This window comes from Oryctolagus cuniculus, chromosome 10, assembly GCF_964237555.1.
Source record: "Oryctolagus cuniculus chromosome 10, mOryCun1.1, whole genome shotgun sequence".
NCBI classification, from domain to species: domain Eukaryota; kingdom Metazoa; phylum Chordata; class Mammalia; order Lagomorpha; family Leporidae; genus Oryctolagus; species Oryctolagus cuniculus.
Window position 1 is genome coordinate 85,256,386 of NC_091441.1, and position 20,349 is coordinate 85,276,734.

General features: G+C 44.4%; 1 protein-coding gene across 2 annotated transcripts in view; it reads left to right on the forward strand.

The window, feature by feature from the left end:
- Positions 1–20,349, forward strand: part of PRICKLE2 (prickle planar cell polarity protein 2) — a 368,375-nt gene that overhangs the window by 47,232 nt on the left and 300,794 nt on the right. The window lies entirely within an intron of this gene.

Here is a 20,349-nt window from a genome sequence, read left to right on the forward strand (position 1 = left end):
TAGGATGTTTTTCCAGGTGGTTCCTGTGTCACCTGGAATATCCCCTCAAGATGTCTCAGAGCAGTGGTTAAGATGCTGCCTGAGACACCGGCATCCTCCTGTTAGAGTGTCTGGCTTCAGCGTATGGCTCTACTCCCAGTTCCAGCTTCTTGCTCAGCGTGCATCCTGGGAGGCAGCAGGTGATGGCTCAAATGCTGGGGTCCCTGCCACCCGCATGAGAGACTTGGACTGAGTTCCCTCTTCCCAGATTTGACCCCCGCCCAATCCTGGCCTCTGAAGGTATTTGGGGAGTGAACTACCAGATGGAAGCTCTTTTCTCTGTCTCTCTGCCTTTTAAACTTAAAAAAAAAAAAAAATCTCAGAAATGTTCATCTTTCGCCTTCAAAACCCCTCTTCCCAGGATGTGTTTCTCACTCATAAAAGCATAAAAATCCTTGTCATGCATAAAATCCTGGCTAAGAAAACAAGGTCCCTATAAATTCCCAGGACCCATGTGGCATTTAAGTCTTCCTTCTTCGTCGTGTCCACGCTGTTGGTAGTGACCTTCCCCTCCAACTCCGAGCTCAGCCGTGGGAATGGTTTGTCCAATGGGAGATGAGCAAACCTGAGCAGATGTTTCTGCCTTGCTCCTCTGCCTGCCACCATCATGAGAAAGAGGGACTGCTAAGTCTCCTGGTCCAGGGCCGGAGTGAGAGACACCTCAGGTGGTGCAGTGTAGATCAGTCAAACTCGCTGACCATCAGCCGGCCCCCAGCTGCACAAGGAAGCCCCCCTCGATGGACTCAGCCCTGCAGATGCGTGGGCAAGAAACATGATGGAGATCTTGCGTGTGTATTCGGTATTACTGTTGCAGTCGGTTACCGATATAGCCATGCTTAGAGGAAACTCTATTTTCTAGTGGTCGATTTTTCCTTGGGGAAAGTGTTGAATTTTTTTATCCATTAGAATTTTTATTTTCCCAATATGTCTGATGCCTGAAAGGGAATGCAGCTGCAAGCTGCCGTGTTCTCAGGAGTGCCAACTAGATTTTCAGCTCGTGGCAGGGCGTTGTTACTTCAAGTCTACAGGGAAATAAAACCCATGTCCTTATTTGAAGCGGATTGTAAGTGCCACAAACAATCATCTGTAAAAATAAGGAAGGGGACTTTGCTTCTTTGCAGCATTCTAGTGAGCACTGCTCAGAACAGTGGGAGCCCAGGTCCTCAGATCTCTGTGAAACAAGATCTCAGAGGAGATGGTGACTGGCAGGGAAGAGACTGGTCCTTCCTGTGCGCTCTGTTGGTGAGGATGCAGGATTGTGCCCGAGGGCAGGTCATGCTTGCTGTATGGATGGTGTAACGCACAGCAGTGGGCACTCCAGAGCCCAGGGATCACCTCCTACAGGAGGGACCCCTGTTCTCTAAGCTCTTCTGGAACCTGAGCCTCCACATTCACTCTTGGACTTTCCAATCTAGGCCTGTTGGGAGGAATGGGGGGACAGCTCCCCCTGGACTGTGCCTTCTCCAGGAGCGGCATGTCAGGCTTATTCATGTTTTTGTCTATGAATGAATTACTTACCACTCACTATTTTCCAGTTGCTCATTTGCCCTTCATGGACATACGTATTTGAAGACAACAAAAAGGGGAAGAAGTATGTGTGATGCTGGACTGGTTGTATCATCTTTAGAATCTTTTCTAGAGTTTTCGTATGAATGGCAGCAATGGTCGTGCCTGCTTCCTAGGGTTGGGGTGAGGATGGGTTGATCAGCCCTGAAGGATGTCTCTTAAGTGTCTAGCATTCTGTGAACTTAATGGTGGCAGTGGTGATGCCGGTGTTTCAGTATCTTCTGTAATAGTATAAACTAGACTTATAGGCATAGGACCTCCCCCACCACATTGGACCCATATGCGTGTATTTTAGTGGGAACATCACCATGAGCAAGGTAGTCCTGGATGGGAGTTGAGCTACCTGGACGGTCCTGTTGCAGTTGGTCAAAGCATGGAGGAGAGAATGTAAAAGGAAGGGCTGTAAGGAGCGAGCAGGTGATGTTGGAAGGGTGGGATAGAGCTCCTGGCAAAACTGGGCTTCTAGGAAACAGACTTTGTGTCTTCAAGGAATTCTGAGGAAGTACCGACTGCCTGGATTTGTGGCTATGGAAGAGCTTGGTGGGGTAAGTGGACCTTCCACTGGCCTTGGGAAAAAAAGTGAATCATCCAGTGGCTTTGGTTAAAAAAAGATAAAGGAAAGGGAAGGGGACCTTCTAAAGGCTGGGGAATGTGTCCAGAGGAGAGAGCCCTTACTTAGGTCTGGATCCTGTCTAATTTTACTCCTTTATTCTGCATGAATGGGATGTGTTACAAAATGCATCCTAGTTTTTTTTTTCCTGCTTTTTTCTTTGATTTCTCAATTTCTTCTCACTGTTCTTGAAAGATAAGGGAGCATGGACTTGAACAGATCTGAATTCTAATTTCAGACCCTGCTGCTTCTATACTGTGTGACGTCAGAAAAGCTATTTTGATTTTTTTTTATCTATGAAATGGGAAAATGATTGCTACCTGAGAAGGATTTGGGGAAGGCCGTTTCTAAGGGTGAGAGTCTTCACTGATGATCACCATCGTCATTTAATTTTCTGAAATCCAAGTAAGAGAGACCCTCTTTGCCATAGCTGAGAAACCAGTTTGGACCTAAAGTTCTAAGAGACTCGTCGTTACTAGGGGGCTCTGCAGCCTATCAGCCGCGTGGTCTTCTGTTGCTACAGTGCGCTGATTACTGTCATGTGCCATATGTGTGCTTTATGATTGTTTCCTCTGGGTGTGTGATTTCCCTGACCCCTCAAGCCACTGTGCAGTAGCTCTGCGTTCCACATCTTGCCTTTGACCAGCTGGTGGCCACACTCAGCCATCATATCCTACATACAAGAGGAGACAGTCTAGCTTCTTAAGCACAGCAACTTCTATTCCTTTGATTGATGCTAGCGACTCCCTAGGCGTGGATCTGCAAGATGAATAATTAGGAGGTGACTTATCAGTGCATGTCCATGAAGACTGTAATTTAGCCTGACCACACCTGGACTGTGATGTCCAGAGGCAGGTGTCAGAGAGTAGGACAAGTTTCCATTAAAATTCAAATTTTCTAGAAAAATCAAGTTTGTGAGTGAATCCATGTTTCTCAACATGGGAATTATAGGCAACTTCAGTTGGGACGATGCCCTGTGGTACAGGACTGAACCAGATACACAACAGCCAGGCCTTCAGTTGCTAAATACACATAGCACCCCAAATGCGCCCAAACATGTCCAGATGTTCCTGGGGGCAGGGCAGTAGTGGAGGAGTACCCAGTGATGTCCTTGGTGGAGAACAAGTAAGTGTGTGTTTAGTCGAACAGAAATATCAATGTCTTATAAATATATTGTGGAGTAAACTTTAGCATACAACGGCCTACTTAATAAAAATGATGGGGCCAGCACTGTGGCGTAGTGGGTAAAACTGCTGTCTGCAGTGCTGGCATCCAGTATGGGCATCAGTGCACTCCAGGCTGCTCTACTTCTGACCCAGCTCTCTGCTGTGGCCTGGGAAAGCAGTAGAAGATGCCCCAAGTCCTTGGGCCCCTGCACCCCTGTGGGAGACCTAGAAGAAGCTCCTGGCTCCTGGCTTTAGATTGGCGCAGCTCCAGCTGTTGCTGCCATTTGGGGAGTGAACCAGCAGATGGAAGACCTTTCTACCTCTACCTCTACCTCTACCTCTACCCCTACCCCTACCCCCCTCTCCTTCTCTCTGTGTGTAACTCTGACTTTCAAATAAATAAATGAATAAATCTTTAAAAAAATGATGAGTCAACATTTAACTTACCAACCAATCTAACCCCTGCCTTTCAAGAGTATTTGGTAGCAGCCCTGAGCTACTCCTTTTTTAAAAATATTTTTTAAAATTATTTGAGAGAGACAAAGACAGACACACACACACACACACACACACACACACACACAGAGAGCTCCTAGCTACTGTTTTTTTTTCTCTCTCTCTCTCTCACACACACACACTGCCTGTGGAAGCTGAGAGCTAGGAAAGTGATCCAGATCTCCAATATGGTTGCTAGGGCCCTGGTGACTTGAATCATCAGTGGCTGCCTCCCAGTGTGTTGCATTAGCAGGAAGCCAGAATTGGGAATGGAGGCAGGCCTCGAACCCAGGCATTGTATATGGTATGATCTCAGGCAGAGGCTTTACCTGCTGTGCCACAACACCAACCCCTCCCACATACTTTTTGAAGTACCCTGTAAGATGGCTTCAGCCTGTTAGGCCTCAGAAGCCTGGACAGAGAACTTCTGTTTACCCTTTGAATCCATTCTGGAAGGAACAGGTCTTTCATTTTTCTGGGATCTTGTTAAGCAACATTTACCCCTGTACAATCTTAGATGTTGGGTTTAGTCCCTTTTTACCCTTGGACTAAAAAGGAGACTTGTAGTCATTTTGTAGTCACTTGAATATTCAGAATATTGAATATGCCCTGGATTGACAACAAATGCAGGTCAAGCACCGGGACAGGGTCTTGGCGGCCACTTCCTGCGCCAGGAGTCAACCCTTGGTGCTGGTGGAGGTGCCTCAGCAAAGGTGGCCAGAGAAGCAGCTGTTGGCCCACAAGGGTCGCAGATCTCAACAAGTGGGGTGACAGTGCTTTCCCCCAGAAGTCGGCCTTGTGGGTCGGTCCTTGGGAGCTTCTGTAGGCAGGTCTGAAGCGGTTGCTCAGGTCCTTAAACCTGAGCCCTGTGCCAAGTCTTCCTCCCTCCCTCCAGGTCACTTGCCATTTTCACCCTATCAGCTCCAGCCTAACTAAGCACTGTCCTGTCTCCTGGGTTAGATGCAACTGTGTTTGCAAAGAATGTGTCCATTTACACCGGGACCAACATTCTAAAACAATTTATGAGAAGATAATGAGTTTTAAAGCCAAAACAAAGGTATTTCTCTCCCATCAAGGATTAGTTTGGGTTTTTCTCTGTTAATTAAAAAGATACCATGTACAGTTGTATTTTTTAAAGCATATTTATTTGAAAAGGAGAGAAAGAGAAAGAAGAAAATCTTCCATTAGTTGGATTAATCTTCAGACGCCCACAAAAGCCAGAGCTGGGCTAGCCCTTAGCCAGGAGCCAGGAGCTCAATCTGGATTTCCCACATGGGTGGCCGGAGCACTTGAGCCATCATCTGCTGTCTCCCAGGATATGCATTTACAGGAAAGGAGTGGGGAATAGAGCCAGGATTCAAACCGTTGCACTCAGATAGGGAATGCAGGCATCCCACGTGATGGTAACCACTGTGCCGAATTCCTGCCCCGCATGGTATCTTTTTAAAGAGGGTTCCACCCTCCTTGGGACCAGATCACTTACACACAGCTGGCTCTCTGAGAATCCACTCCCAGTCCTGAGGCTCTGTGTTGTTGTTTCTGTGGTTTCAAGACAAACCCTAACATTTGTCCAATGTAGCATTTTGTGGTCGTAGACATGCATGCGTGGAGCTTATTGAAGTTGATTGGCATTCTTGTTTTACAAATTGCTACCTTTTGAGATTTGCTTTTGGTTTTCTTTGGCACAAGAACATTTCAGTCTTGAGATCTTGGTAGCATCAAATATCTGTTTGGCTTTTGCGTGTTTAATATTATAATTGCTTTGATATCTGTTCTCTTTACCTCCAACTTGGTAGGAATGTTTTCGTCCAGTGCCTTGTGTTTGCACAAAGGATCCTGTAAATCCATAAATGTGTTTGATTTCTGTTCCCTGGGTTATTTTAAGTCAGCTTTTTAGTACAGCCTGACAGGAAGTAGGTGCCTTTGAAACTGTTTGATAATCGTCAACAACCCAAATGAGAGCATGAAAAGGGGGTGTTTATCCCTATCATAACCCCTTCATGTGTATTAGCATTTGAAAGAAAAATGTGCCCGACACCATAGAACTACAAAATGGACTGTTTAGCAAACATTTGTGGCAGTGTAAGTCATTAAGTCATCTCTCTCTGTTCGTGGCTTTGAGGGAAAGGGACCCAATTTGTCAACTGCCTTGTGGGAAAGAAATCTGTGCCTCCGGGGCTCAGTAATTTGAGTCCAAAGCAGGTCTTTATTGACTTGTATTGTTGAGACTCTACCTAGGAATAGTTTTTAAACAGGTGATTATTTAGTTACAAATGAAAGCCTTGGGGAAAGGAACGTGTCCCTGAGAAAAATGGAAAGTAGCTGGGTTTGGGGAAACCAGGAGAGGCCTGTTCTGGTTCCTTATCGCCTGCTCTCTTGGGCTTCTGAGCCATTTCTTGGTTTCTATATGCAAAGTCTCTACTGGAGTCTTGTGAAGACAAGATAGGAAGTAGAAAGTGTGGGTCCTGGAGGCTCTGTACACAGGACTAGTACTGGATAGCGAAGGAGCTGTGATTCAGTACGGAGAGGGGAGAGGAAGGGAGGGAATATGGGTAGGGAGATAGTGGAACAAGGACAGATTCTGAGCCTACTAAATTTCTCGCACTGCTCCAAGCAGCATGTGTGATGAGCTTGGTGCATGCTTGCTTGCTTTTTTGTTAGAAGGAGCCTTATAGAAAGTTCATGGGAAATGTGTGTTACGAAAAAGCTGTGCCTCAATTTCAATTTTATTTTGCATCACAATAAACTTATCTTTTACCTCCATTTTCCATGAACTTTTAAAAGTCCCCTTGTATGCTATATAGTGATGGTTTTTAAAGGTAGTAGGAGTAGAAATGGCAATGTCTTAAAATAATTATCTATTTTAGAGAGAAGCAGAGTAAGTTCCCATCTTCTGGCTCAGTCCCCATTTACCCACAATGGCTGGGACTGGATGGGGCTGAGGGAAGGAGCCAGGAGCTCAGTCCATGGTGACAGGAACCCAGTTACTTAAGCCATCAGCACTGCCTCCCAGGGTGTGCATTAGCAGGAAGCTGGAGTTAAGAGTCGGAACCAGGCATTCAACACAGTTACTCTAATGTGGGACATGGACATCCTGACTTCTAGGCTAAACACCTGCTCCTGAGCTAGCTTTCATTGCGTGCTGCCTGCTGTTTAACATGCTAAGTGTTGTGGTTGTTATTAAGCCTCGTAACTTTAGGAGGATGAAATTTGTTATCTTCACCTTCTTGTTGAGGAAATTGAGGCTGAGAGAAAAAGAGTTTGAAACTCCAAGTTAAATGAAATGCAAAAGGCAGTTTGTTATACACATCTCTCTTTTCACACGAAATAGCTTTAGGAACGTACCTGAGAAATAAGTCCATGGAGAAAGTCCAGTCTGGATAGCACAGAGATGTCATGCACAGAGAAGTGGGAAATACTGTGAGGCAGGCTCTTGCTGTTTGGGAAATATCACATTATACCAGTTCACAGAGGTCAGAGTCAATCCATTTGTTTTATCTTCATTATAGGACTTTGGGCTTTTTTAATATTTTCATGCCAGGGTACTTTAAAAAGTTTGTGTAAAATAGAATTAAAAGGCACATATATTTGAGTACAAAAATACTTTTGAAATCCAGGCAGTGGGGCCGGTGCTGTGGCACAGAAGGTTAATGCCCTGGCCTGAAGCGCTGGCATCCCATATGGTTCGAGTCCTGGCTGTTCCATTTCCTATCCAGCTCTCTGCTATGGCCTGCGATAGCAGTAGAAGATGGCCCAAGTCCTTGGGCCCCTGCACCCGCATTGGACACCCAGGGGAGGCTCCTGGCTCCTGGCTTTGGATCAGCACAGCTCCGGTCATTGCGTCAGTTGGGGAATGAACCATCGGATGGAAGACCTCTCTCTGTCTCTCTCTCTACCTCTGCCTCTGCCTCTCCTCTCTCTGTGTAACTCTGACTTTCAAATAAATAAAAATCTTTAAAAAAAAAAAAAGAAATCCAGGCAGCTTCCTTCATAATACACATTTTCCACATTGTGTAGCAAGATAGAGAGAAAGCAAGAGAAAGCTCCCACTAGCAGTTTCACTCGCCCAGTGCCTGTTATTCAGGACTGGGCTGACAAAGCCAGGAGCTGGGAATTCAGTGCAGGTCTCCCAAAAGAGTGGCAGGACCCAGCCCCCTGAGCCATCACCTGCTGCTTTCCAGGGTCTGCACTAGCAGGAGGCTAGCATTGTCAGATGGAGCTGGGACTTGCATACAGGCTCTCCAATATGGTGTAAAGATATCCTAACCAGCATTTTAACCACTGTGCCATATGCCACACACCCCCACAAAGTTTTATGGTACCTTCATATGTGTCACATTTTTTTTTTCATTTATTTGTTTTCATTGTATCTGAAAAGGAGAGAGAGAGAGAGAGAGAGAGGAAGGAGAGAGATCTTCCATTCTCTGACTCATTCCTCCAATGTCACGGGTTTTCTAGAAGATCTAGTGTACATTTTTTCAACCTCATTTGACCAGAGAACCACTGTCTTTCTCTGCCGAGAATATGTCATTCTTCAAAAATGTAGACAAAATACCTTTTAAGAGAAGTATGGATGAAAGTGTAGAATGTGAGACTAGAAGAAAAAGCATCCGGCTGTCGTGACTCAGGATAAGGTTTTGCTTCTCCCTGCAGAAGGCTCTCCTGCCTGGCTTAAGAGCTGTTGTTGTGAGCAATAAAATATAAGACTAAGAATAGAATTAATTCATTGTGGAGACTACACTGGTGTGAATGTGTTTTGTAGAGACAAGTGTTCTAAAAAATACTTCGGCTTTTAGCTGTGGCCATGTAGAAGAGGAAATTTGGCTCTTCTTTCATTACCTGAGAGTTTAGTAATCTAAATTATTGAAACCAATTGTTTTTCTTCGTTTGGTAAGTTGGAGAGAACATTTTTAGAAAGGCGATTGAGGAATGGGGGTTCAGCCTAGCAGTTAAGATGCCTGCATTGCGTACCGGAGTATCTGGCTTCCGTGTCTAGCTCCAGCTCCTGACTCTGCTTTCCTGCTAATGCACACCCTGAGAGGCTGCAGTGACGGCTCAGGTCCTTGGGTTCCTGTCCACCGACAGAGGAGACCTGGGTCGAGTTCCCAGCTCTCAGCGTTGGTTCTCCAGTCACTGTGGGCATTTGGGCCATCAGTCATTGTATGGGGAGGTTTCTCTCCCAGCCTTTCAAATACATCAAAAAGAAATTCTAGGAGATCCCTTGCACCTGAGATGAAGTCCTCCGTATCTGACTTGGTGTTTGTGGTGAATATGATCCCAAGTGAGGAAAGTAAGAGAGCAGGCAACTAGGTCAAAGGTCTCCTTTACACGAAGAGAAGAGATCATACTTCCCAGAATTCTATGGGCCAAAACAGCCTGGACGAAACTGAGTATCCAGTAGAACAAGGCAGCCACCTCTCCAAAACTCATCCTTCCTTCTTTTCTTTTGTTATATCAGACACGGAGCTGGTAGAAAGCAGATAGCTCTGTAGCACCAAATAGGAAAAATCCGCCGCAGCTTCTGAAATGAACTGTAAAGCGAACAGATCTGCGTGGAGAAGAATACATTTTCTCCTCTGTATTTAGCTTGTCTTGGGCTGTGCCTGACCTCCAGAACAGCCATGTAGCAAAGTTCTGTTGCTGCAACTTAAGACCGCACAGAAGGCGGTAGAGGCAAAGCTGCCGCCTCCCTGGTGGTCAAGATTCAGCTCTGGTTCGCGGGAATGTAAAATCTCTCTTCCCCCCACGCCAGGCTGGCGGTGGGTTTGTGTTTTTGCTTTTTCCTTCCTTCTTTTACAGTTCATTGACAATTCTGCTCATGCTTTAAAATAATCCGGGCCCAAAGTGAGGCTTGCAGCTCACTGATTTTGATGACTCCCACATACTGTATTTATTTGCCATTTAAATCATCTTTGTCTGGAGGAGATTCAGTTTCTGTAACTTCTGATCTCTGTTGTTAACGAAGGGAAGGCGAGGGGGAGGCGGGTCCCTTCAGAGGGAACTCTGTGTGTGTGTGTGTGTGTGTGTGTGTCTTGGGGCGAGGGTGTCCCCTGGGAAAAGCAGGGAGAAATCAAATTCACAAGGACAAGGGTGAATTGGCTCTTCCTGGAAGCTTTGTGGCAGATGGTGCCTGTTACTAGTCCCAGGGACTGATGGATGGAGACACCATCAGGACTGACCCAGTCGTGTGAGACACACGGCTCCCATTGTTTCCCTTGCTGCTGGACTTCTGACTGAGTTCCACAGATTGTAATCCTGGGCCTCTGGTCGCCTTTGTCACATCCCAGGGTGACATGAGGGCTGTGTGGCCAAGAGCTGCCCAGTTTCCCCTGCCAGGGAAGGCCTAGGGTTAGGGTTGGGGATGCTTGCCACTCTGCTAGTGGAGGAACACAGTGTCATGAGTTTAAAGAAATTAATTTTAAATGAAGAGATGAAGAGAGGATTTTAACAGCATATTGGAGCCTGGGCATGGAGCATGGAGGGTGAAATCAGTTCTGTTTTTATTTAAAAATTCTGATTTTTTTATTGTCAAGTTTTTTTTTTTTTATCTTTTATTTAATGAATATAAATTTCCAAAGTACGACTCATGGGTTACAATGGCTTCCCCCCCCATACCGTCCCTCCCACCAACAACCCTCCCCTTTCCCACTCCCTCTCCCCTTCCATTCACATCAAGATTCATTTTCGATTATCTTAATATACAGAAGATCAGCTTAGTATACCTTAAGTAAGTATTTCAACAGTTTGCTCCCACACAGAAACATAAAGTGAAAAATAATAGATGATTTTTTTTAAATGATGATGAAATCAGATCAGACCTATTGTCATGTTTAATCCCAGTGAGAGTCAAGTTGGGAATTGAAAATTTCTTTCTTTCTTTTTTTTTTTTTTTTTTTTTTTTTTACAGAAGATCAGTTTAGTGTACATTAAGTAAAGATTTCAGTCGTTTGCACCCCCATAGAAACACAAAGTGAAATATACTGTTTGAGTACTCGTTATAGCATTAAGCCTCAGTGTACAGCACGTTAAGGACAGAGATCCTACATGAGGAGTAAGTGCACAGTGACTCCTGTTGTTGACTTTACCAATTGACACTCCTGTTTATGGCATCAGTAATCTCCCTATGCACCAGTTATGAGTTTCCAAGGCTATGGAAGCCCCTTGAGTTCTCCGACTCTTATCTTGTTTAGACACGGTCATAGTCAAAGTGGAGGTTCTCTCCTCCCTTCAGAGAAAGGCACCTCCCTCTTTGAAGACCTGTTCTTTCCACTGGGATCTCACTCACAGAGATGTTTTTGCCAGAGTGTCTTGGCTTTCCATGCCTGAAATACTCTCATGGGCTTTTCAGCCAGATCCGAGTGCCTTTAGGGCTGATTCTGAGGCCAGAGTGCTATTTAGGACATCCGCCATTCTATGAGTCTGCTGAGTATCTCACTTCCCATGTTGGATCACTCTCCCCTTTATTTATTCTATCGGTTGGTGTTAGCAGATACTAGACTTGTTTATGTGCTCCCTTTGACTCTTAGTCCTTTCATTATGATCAATTGTGAACTGAAATTGATCACTTGGAGTAGTGAGATGGCATTGGCACATGCCACCTTGATGGGATTGAATTGGAATCCCCTGGTATGTTTCCAACTCTACCAATTGGGGCAAGTCAGCCCGAGCATGTCCCAAATTATACATCTCTTCCCTCTCTTATTCCCACTCTTATGTTTAACAGGGATCACATTTCGGTTAATTTTCAACACTTAAGAATAACTGTGTGATAATTACAGAATTAAACCAGTCATATTAAGTAGAACAGACAAAAAAAATACTATGAGGGATAATGTATTAAGTTGTCCATTAGCAGTCAGAGCTATGCTGATCAAGTCACCATTTCTCATAGTGTCCATTTCACTTCAGGAGGTTTCCTTTTTGGTGTTGAGTCAGTTGTCACCGATCAGGGAGAACATATGGTATTTGTCCCTTTGGGACTGGCTTACTTCACTCAGCATGATGTGTTCCAGATTCCTCCATTTTGTTGCAAATGACTGGATTTCGTTGTTTCTTACTGCGGTATAGTACTCTAAAGAATACATATCCCATAATTTCTTTATCCAGTCTACCGTTGATGGGCATTTAGGTTGGTTCCAGGTCTTGGCTATTGTGAATTGTGCTGCAATAAACATTAGGGTGCAGACCGCTTTTTTGTTTATCAATTTAAACTCCTTTGGGTAAATTCCAAGGAGTGGGATGGCTGGGTCGAATGGTAGGGTTATATTCAGGTTTCTGAGGAATCTCCAGACTGATTTCCATAGTGGCTTGACCAGTTTGCATTCCCACCAACAGTGGGTTAGTGTCCCTTTTTCCCCACATCCTCGCCAGCATCTGTTGTTGGTAGATTTCTGTATGTGAGCCATTCTAACCGGGGTGAGGTGAAACCTCATTGTGGTTTTGATTTGCATTTCCCTGATTGCTAGTGACCTTGAACATTTTTTCATGTGCCTGTTGGCCATTTGGATTTCCTCTTTTGAAAAATGTCTATTGAAGTCCTTGGCCCATCTCTTAAGTGGGTTGTTGGTTTTGTTTTTGTGGAGTTTCTTGATCTCTTTGTAGATTCTGGTTATTAACCCTTTATCTGTTGCATAGTTTGCAAATATTTTTTCCCATTCTGTCGGTTGTCTCTTCACTCTCCTGACTGTTTCTTTTGCAGTACAGAAACTTCTCAATTTGATGCAATCCCAATAGTTGATTTTGGCTTTGACTGTCTGTGCCTCCCGGGTCTTTTCCAGAAATTCTTTGCCTGTGCCAATATCTTGAAGGGTTTCTCCAATGTTCTCTAATAACTTAATGGTGTCAGGACGAAGATTTAGGTCTTTAATCCACGTTGAGTGGATTTTTGTGTAAGGTGTAAGGTAGGGGTCTTGCTTCATGATTCTGCACGTGGAAATCCAGTTTTCCCAGCACCATTTATTGAATAGACTGTCCTTGCTCCAGGAATTAGTTTTAGATCCTTGATCAAATATAAGTTGGCTGTAGATGTTTGGGTTGATTTCTGGTGTTTCAATTCTGTTCCATTGGTCTATCCATCTGTTTCTGTACCAGTACCATGCTGTTTTGATTACAACTGCCCTGTAGTATGTCCTGAAGTCTGGTATTGTGATGCCTCCGGCTTTGTTTTTGTTGTACAAGATTGCTTTAGCTATTCGAGGTCTCTTGTGCCTCCATATGAATTTCAGCATCATTTTTTCTAGATCTGCGAAGAATGTCTTTGGTATCTTGATTGGGATTGCATTGAATCTATAAATTGCTTTTGGGAGAATGGACATTTTGATGATGTTGATTCTTCCAATCCATGAGCATGGAAGATTTTTCCATTTTTTGGTATCCTCTTCTATTTCTTTCTTTAAGGTTTTGTAATTTTCATCGTAGAGATCTTTAACGTCCTTGGTTAAGTTTATTCCAAGGTATTTGATTGTTTTTGTAGCTATTGTGAATGGGATTGACCTTAGCAGCTCTTTCTCAGTCATGGCATTGCTTGTGTATACAAAGGCTGTTGATTTTTGTGCATTGATTTTATATCCTGCCACTTTGCCAAACTCCTCTATGAGTTCCAATAGTCTCTTAGTAGAGTTCTTTGGATCCTCTAAGTACAGAATCATATCGTCTGCAAAGAGGGATAGTTTGACTTCTTCCTTCTTGATTTGTATTCCTTTGATTTCTTTTTCTTGTCTGATGGCTCTGGCTAAAACTTCCAGAACTATGTTAAATAGCAGTGGTGAGAGTGGGCATCCCTGCCTGGTGCCAGATTTCAGTGGAAATGCTTCCAACTTTTCCCCATTCAATAGGATGCTGGCTGTGGGTTTTTTATAAATTGCTTTGATTATATTGAGGAATGTTCCTTCTATACCCAATTTGCTTAGAGTTTTCATCATGAAAGGGTGTTGAATTTTATCAAATGCTTTCTCTGCATCAATTGAGATAATCATATGGTTTTTCTTCTGCAGTCTGTTAATGTGGTGAATCACATTGATTGATTTGCGAATGTTGAACCATCCCTGCATACCAGGGATGAATCCCACTTGGTCTGGGTGGATGATTTTCCTGATGTGTTGTTGTATTCTATTGGCCAGAATTTTATTTTTTACTTTTATTTACTTGAAAGAGTTACACAGAGAGGAGGAGAGAAAGAGAGATCTTCCATCTGCTGGTTCACTTCTCAGATGGCAACAACAGCTGGGGCTGGACCAAACTGAAACCAGGAGCCAGGAGCTGCTACTGGGTCTCCAATGTGGGAACAGGGGCCCAAGCACTTGAGCCATCTTCCACTGTTTTCCGAGGAGCATTAGCAGGGAGCTGGATGGGAAGTGGAGCAGCTGAGTCTCGAACTGGTGCCCTTAAGGGATGCTGGGGTTGCAGGAGGAGGCTTAACCTGCTACGCCACAGCTCTGGCCTCTTATTGTTCACCTTTTTGGCTTCAAATTTACTTTTTAAAGATTGAATGGGTACTGAGTTTTAGTTAGGGATAAGTTCTGCTATTCTGTTGCATAGTAAAATGACTAAAAGTAACAATAATCTGTGTATTTTTCTTAAAAATACTAGAAGAAACATTTTGAATGTTTTCAGCATAAAGAAATGGTATATATTTAAAGAGCTGTCTTTACCCTGATTGGACATTGCACAATGTATACATGTATCAAACATCACATGTATAAAGTTTTTATGTTTCAGCTGAAAGGAAAAATTAAAAAAGTAAAATATTGCGTGACAAAATTATTTCTCTTGATCTTTGAGATTTTTTTTCTTTGGTTTTGGTTCCTGAAATTCTTCTTCCAAGGTGAGTGTCTTCCTTTTTCTGGTCCCAGGCCTGATAATAAGTCTACCTGAGTGGTTTTAAATACAATTATATTAATGCTAGTGGTGCCATTTACACTCTACTGAGTTCCTGTGCAGGGTGCCTTGATAAATATTTACAAGCACGAACTCATGAAATCTGCCAGGGGTAGTATAGTGATTATTCCTAGTCTAGAAAGGAAGAAACTGGGGCACCGAGAAGTTACTCATTCCTTGACACCCGTGAGGAATTGATTTGCGGTCTCCCCATAGATACCGAAATTTATTGATGCTCAAGTTCCTTATGTAACATGGCGTCATATTTGCATATAACCTACAAACATCCTGGATGGGAATATTTTTAGTCATCTGTAAATGACTTATAATACCCAACACAATGTAAATGCTGTAGTAAATAGTTGTTAAACTGGGGGATAACGATGAGAAAAAAGTCTGTATGTGTTCAGTACAGACGCAGGTCTTTTTTTTTTCCCTAATATTTTTGGCCAATATTTGTCTGAATCTATGAACGTGGAATCCATAGATGCAGAAGCCTGACTATCGGCCGCAAATCACCACCCAAGCAGGCAAGGCAGAAGTGAGACTGTAACCATGATGTGCCTGACTCTGCATCTCTCCAGGAAGAGCTGAGCTTTTTTTCACCCTCGCCCATGGTAGTTGATGCTCTGTGTTTGACCTATTCAGCAAATTGAGCCTTTCCACGGAGGAAATGCACTATGTTGACTTCTTCCCCAGGAGATAATCTGTCCAATTCTGGTAGCACCTGAAATGTGTGCCAGAGTAGGGAGGCCCTTGATTCTTTTACTCTCTGGCTGAGGAGGGGGCGTCTTGGTAGTCCAGGATTTTTTTTTTTTTCAGTTGTAATGAAGATGCTTTTTGTTGTTCTTTTAAAAAATGTTATATAGGCCAGCGCCGTGGCTCACTAGGCTAATCCTCCAACTGTAGCGTCAGTACCCTGGGGTTCTAGTCCTGGTTGGGGCGCCAGATTCTGTCCCGGTTGCTCCTCTTCCAGTCCAGCTCTCTGCTGTGGCCCGGGAGTGCAGTGGAGGATGGCCCAAGTCCTTGGGCCCTGCACCCCATGGGAGACCAGAAGTACCTGGCTCCTGCCTTCGGATTGGCGTAGTGCCAGCCATAGCAGCCATTTGGGGGGTGAACCAATGGAAGGAAGACCTTTCTCTCTCTCTCTCTCTCTCACTATCTAACTCTGCCTGTCAAAAATAATTTTATATAGTAAGTATGCGTGAAAATTAATTAATTAATTTCTTACCTGTACTTACTTTTCCCCCAGATGCATTCAGCTTGGCATTCTTGTTAGGAGATTTAGGTCTTGACTCAAAGTTTTACCAGCCTTGATCTACAGAGCTTTGTTGTCCAGTGTGGTGGCTGCACCACATGGGTTACACAGCACTTGAAATGCGGTTTATGCTAGTTGAGGTACGTACTACATGCCGAGGTACACTGGAGTTTGAAATCTGAGAGAATGTGAACTTTGTCTCAAGCATATTCAGTGTTTCATATTGATGATGTATTACGATGATATGTTTGATCTATGCATGTAAATAAAAGGTGTTGTTAAAATTAATTTTGCCTGTTTTTATTTCCCATGTGTCTGGCGGCTGTGGTTTGGCTGTGGGTTTTCCCCCAAAGGTTCGTGTGCTGGGAGCTTGGTCTTCATTGTGGCCAGGTTGGGAGTTGGTGTGTACCTTTGAGTGGTGGGGCGTGGTGGCAGCGTCTCAGTCATGGAGGGAGGGTGGTGCTTCTGTGGGATGCAGAGTTAGTTGGAGAAAGCAGGTTGTTGGAAGAGCAAGCCTGACGCCTGCATCACTCTCTGGCTTCCTGTCTTGCCACGTGATTCCTCCTTCCTTCTCTTGTGATTGTGGTGCCAGTGGGTGTGCTGTCCTCCCTGGAGCTGAGCGATGGCAGTGTGGTGCTCTTGAACCTCCAGAACTGGGAGCTAAATAAACCTCTTTCCTTTATAAAGCTGCCCAGCCCCAGGTATTTCATGATAGCAATGAAAAAAACCAACTAATAGAAACGTAAAATTTTGTCTGTGGCTCACATTATATTTCTGTTGGAAAGCACTGCTATAACTTATTATCTCTCTGATGTTCCGTTTGTGAAGCAAGAGGTCGATGGGTTTTGTTTAGCTTTGTTTTGTTTCTAACTGTTGCAGGAGCAGGTAAAGTTTGTCAAAAATCCAAAGAAAATTCTGGAGCTTAAGATCTGTAGCCAACAAATAATTGTTTCTACTACTTCTGTAGACATTTGAGTTCTGTAGATGGTGCCATTAATTACCAGGAGGTGAGTAAGCAGCCCTGTTTTTCAGAGCAGGTGCTTTCCAGTGACTTTATCTGACTACAGATGGTGCTTAGGTGCTCATGTAGGCACCGAGTATGGTTTGCCAAGGTCTGAGTCCTGCTGCTCTTCCTCCAAGCCCGGTGCAGAATGGTGCTCAAAAGCCCAGTATCTTGGCTCTCAAGCTTCAGATTGCAGAAGAGTCACCCAGTGACACTGAAGAAGACGCGTGTTCCTAGGGGCTGCTCCCTGATGTGTCTGGTTCAGCTTGTATGCACCAGGCACATCAGCTGCATTGCTTTAACGACAGCTCCCTCTGTCTCCACTTGGCCTTGGTGTTCAGGCTGTCCTTTCACTCTACCTTGGCCATAGCCTTGCTTTGTCCAGAAGGGATCCCTCAGTAATCCATTCAGTCTCCTTTCCCTTTCTCCTTCCTTTCCATACACTTTGTGGTCTAATTTACTTCCAAATAGATATTGGCCAGTCTGAGCCATCCAGAATGTCCTTCAGGGGAGTGGAGAGTGGGAGGTGGGGGAGAGGTATCTTCATTCTTTTTCCTTTTTTTTTTTTTTGATAAGAGATTATTTTGTTTTTTAAAAAATTTATTTATTTGAAAGTCAGAGTTACAGAGACAGAGACAGAGACAGAGAGAGAGAGGAAGAGAGAGCTTCCGTCTGCTAATTTCACTCTCTCCAAGTGTCACAATGGCCAGGGCTAATCTAGGCCAAAGCTAGGTACCAGGAGTTTCTTTCAGGTTTGCCACGTGGCTGCAGGGGCCCAAGCACTCAGGTCATCTACTGCCTCTTTTTCCAGGCACACTAGGAGGGAGCTGGATCAGAAGTGAAGCAACCAGGTCTCTAACCAGTGCCCATATGAGATGCTGGTGTCACAGGCGACTGCTTTATTTGCTATGCCACGATGTCAGTCCCCTTTTTTCTTTGTAATTCTTTTCATGAGTAAGTGAAGTTTCATTTACTTGAAAGATATCTGAAATCTCAGCTGATGGAGATGAGATAGAAGTTTCTCTATATGTGGACCTTGGTTCTTGGCACATAGAAGGTGCTCCATTGGTGTTTCCTGAGTGAATGAATGAATGGATGGATGAATGGGTTTTCTGTTTGTCTCCTAGGAAAGCTACGTTAACCTCTCCCTGTTACTGGAGGAGAGACTATGTAGTGCTTTGAGGCAGTGATTAGGTAAATGCTGTTGGTGGCGGAGTTGAATGGGACCTTAATGCCCTATGATTAAACATGCTTTAGGGCAGCAAATAGAAGGACCTGCAGGAGGAGCTGAACAACCCTTTCTCTGTGTTCCTTCAGCCTCTCCTGGTATAGCCCATGGAACTATGCTCCATCTGGCCCTTGTAGCGGAACTGTATTTCTCCACACTCTGACTTGTAAGCAACAGAAGACTGATCTGAAAGGGATTTGGGTGAAATACTGAGAATTTATTGATTGAGGTTATTAAAATACCCAAAAGGGACAGGTGTTTGGCCACGTGGTTAAGATACCCTCATTGCCCATCAGAATGCCTGGATTTGATGCTCAGCTCTGGCTCCTGATTCCAGCTCCCTGCTGATGCAGACCCCGTGAGGCAGCAGTGATGGCTCAAGTAATTGAATTCCTGCCACTCACTTGGGAGTCCTGGATTAAGTTTCCAGCTCCTCCCTTTGGCTTGGCCCAGTCCCAGCCCTTGTTGGCATCCGGGGAGTGAACCAGTGGATATGAGAGAGTGCTCATGCTCTCTATCTCACTGTCTCATATCTTTATGCCTCTCAAATTAACAAAGAAACAAAGAAATACCCAGGCAAGGCTGTATCCTGAGACTCAAGTCCTGTCATTAGGCTACAGCTCTAGATCACCAGTGCTGTCTCCACCTAGTCGCCAGGTGACTGCGTGTTAGGAAACCCCTTCTCCATGCCCCCAGGGGTCAGAAGACCCTGACTTTCCAGACTGTTCCAGGAGAAGTTCCTGAGGATATGTGCCTTCCCTGAACTGTGACCAAGCAGATTACATGCTGATTGGGCAGATCTGGGACACACTGCCTATCAGGGTGTGATATCAGTCTCCCCCAAACCTGCTGGAGTTGAGAGAGAGGAAAGAGATGGCACCCCAGAGCAAATTCAAAGTCAGTTTATCTACCAACAAAGTTTATGGTCACAAAAGGTCTCCATAGCCCTGGCAGCCCACGACAAGAACCTTGGATAATCACTGACATCATAAAAAAAAGTGTTAATTGTTAAAGGAACAACAGTAGTCACTGTGCACTTGCTCCCCAGGTAGGACCTCTGTTCCTATTGAATTGCAGTATGAGAATCGACTGCAAATTCTCTCCCCAAACTGTACTTTGGATGTTGTATGTGGGCGTGGGGGCAAATTGTTGAAACCTATGATTAGCATAGAGTTGGTCCTCTGTATATAAAGTCATACTAAAAATGATCCATAATGAAGAAGGAGATGGGAGAGGGAATAGGAGGTGGGATGGGAGCAGGTGGGGCGGGGGGGGGGGTGGTAATGGAGGAAAGAACCACTGTATTCCTAAAGTTGTTTCTACGTAAAAATGCATTCATTAAATACAAAAAAGTAAAAATAAAAAACCAAAGTCAACTTATCATTGAAGTGGGGAAAAGGTGTGGGGTTGGCAAGATCCCTCAAAGGGCAACCATAAAAATCCATATAGGAATCCTTTGTCTGTTTCTACACGAGATTGAATCTTGTGGCAGAAACTGCAGCCCTCCTCCACCTCCAAAGCTATTGTTCCAGTGATCCGTAGCCTGGAAGCTTCTTAAAGGCAGAGAGCACACCATATTGATTTTTGATCTCAGCCCAGTACATTGCACATAGAAGCTTTTTAATACATCTCATTATATACCTATTGAGCACCAGGACTATTAAATTCATGAAATGTCTGTTCATGTGTAAGGGGCAAAAAAAAGCTCTCCCTACCCCCTCTGTCAGTTTAATTGTTGAGCCTCTCTGAAATCAACTAACAGTAGAGGAGCAAGGGAAAAAGAGGATTATGTGCCTAAACACAGGAGCCACATATGTGAAGTAGGAGACCCAAATGTAGGGCTGGAGAGTTGAAGTTCGCGTAGAGCTAAACAAAGGACTAAAGGACTGGGCTGGGGATGGGGTGGCAGGCTGTGAAAACTTGGAATGGGGAACTGCACAGCCCTCAAGGGTTGTCTGGTTATACAGGTTAGGCCTTCCAGGTTAGAGCCACCATGTCAACCTCATTAGGGCCGGATGTCGGGCTGCCAAAATGTTCTTCCTGTGCAGCGATCTTTCGCAGTCCGATGGTGGACTTCATAGAGAAAAGTGTCTGCCTGCATCGCTCTTT